Here is a 1,817-nt window from a genome sequence, read left to right as displayed (position 1 = left end):
AACAGATTGCTGGGAGGAAGAGGAAATGAGCTCAGAGGCCATGCTCCGCTCTCTTGGGCAGATGCGATTGATGAAGCTCTGACGCAGGATGGATGTAGGCTAGAATCTTCCCAGTAAGCGCACCTAGGGGTGCTACACACATTATTAGAAATGGGCTAGTCCAGGTGCGAGAGTTAGCTGAGAAGAGTTAGATATAATGGGCCAAGCAGTGTTTAAATGAATACAATTTATGTGTTGTTATTTCGGGTAAAGCTAGCCGGTGGCAGGAGCTGGGTGGCGGAATGCAACCCACAGCTCCCACTACAAGATATCTTTTAAGTTTAAACAAGAATGAAAGAAATTATGAATAGATTTTTAAAAAAATGTTCTTTCAAATGGAGAGGCAAGTACATGAAAGAAAATCTTTAGAGGAAACATTGACACATAGTGTTTGAATTGGGAAGTTTATTTATTTATTTTTTTGGTAGGAACAGAAAAGTATTCACTGTTATAGAATTAACATCATTTATTATTTCTTGCTGTATATGATTTTGTTTCCTTTGTATAGTCTGTAAACGATCTATTTCTGTATGCAATTTTAATTTCCAAAGGGGAAACAGTACTTGCTCTTCACCCAGTCCTTACTTGTAATTATAAATTAAACACACTTTTTACTGTTGGATTTTATTAGATGTGCTTTGTGTACTTTTCTTTTTAACATTCAACTTCTCTGAGGATGATTACGACTATGTTTCATGAGAATCTGTTTCTTGTGCTAATGATTAGTTACATATTCAGTTTTTCTAATCTTAGTTTCATCACTGAATTTTAAAGGATTTTGTTTGGGAGCTTCAGGCAAGCAACTATACTATATGTGTAGGGATGATGTTTGTAAGTGGACAACTGAATTCAGCAAGAGGACAAGGGAAAAAGAAAAGAGCTGGAGAAGGGAACACAGACATAAAGAAAATCATACTGCACAATCAGTTTGAGTGAAGGAGATTTCTTGAACACATTTCTCAGTGGTGAACTCTTGTCTTTACATTAATCTTTTATCTGCCGTGAGTGATGGGGGCTTTTTAACTGTTAGTGTCCTCTACTCTCCTTAATAAATGTCACATTAATGCCACAAAGCTTAGGCATATCCTTACCGTGTGGAAAGGATTCTTTTATCCGGGTATTAGAAATTGTGATTAAGATTTTCATTTAAATAAAATAAATATGGTAAACATTTCTATCAACAGCTTTCATATGAGCAGGTCTTTGTATCATATTTTTTAGAGTTCAGCATTTCAAATGAATATGGAAAAGTTTTTGGTCTGTTGTCAGAAGTGATGAGGCACTGAGGCAGAAGGGTAAAAAATTCAAACCAGGGCTTTCTGGTAAAAAGGAGGTCTAGTCTAAATGGGAGGTCTTCATCAAATCCCTCCCCTCAGAGCTCAAAGACTCCTTTAGATTATGCTCCAAAGAGAGAAAGAGTAAAAGCTTTGGAAAATGTGTGTATCATAACAGCAGGAAAGCACAGAGAAAAAGAAAATGCATCAAAAAGGGGTAAGTGAAACTCGATACAGGTCGAGCTGTGCAGTTCTCTACTAGTAGAAGCATAAATCTCATCCCAAAGTTAAGTCAGGGAGCCCTCATAACTGGGCACAGACAGTTATACATTCATGACAAGCCCAGAACTCTCATAAGTGTCAAAACTGGAATATGAGTTTAGGTGAGAAGAGATGCCAGGAGGATGAACAAATATATCAAAATATTTTATATGATAATTGTTTTTTCAATAAAAATCATCAACAAAGTGTTGCAGAATATGGCAAGACAGTGCTTCTTCCAGC

Source organism: Microtus ochrogaster, chromosome 18, assembly GCF_000317375.1.
Source record: "Microtus ochrogaster isolate Prairie Vole_2 chromosome 18, MicOch1.0, whole genome shotgun sequence".
Lineage (NCBI taxonomy): Eukaryota > Metazoa > Chordata > Mammalia > Rodentia > Cricetidae > Microtus > Microtus ochrogaster.
Note: the sequence above shows the minus strand (reverse complement) of the source record.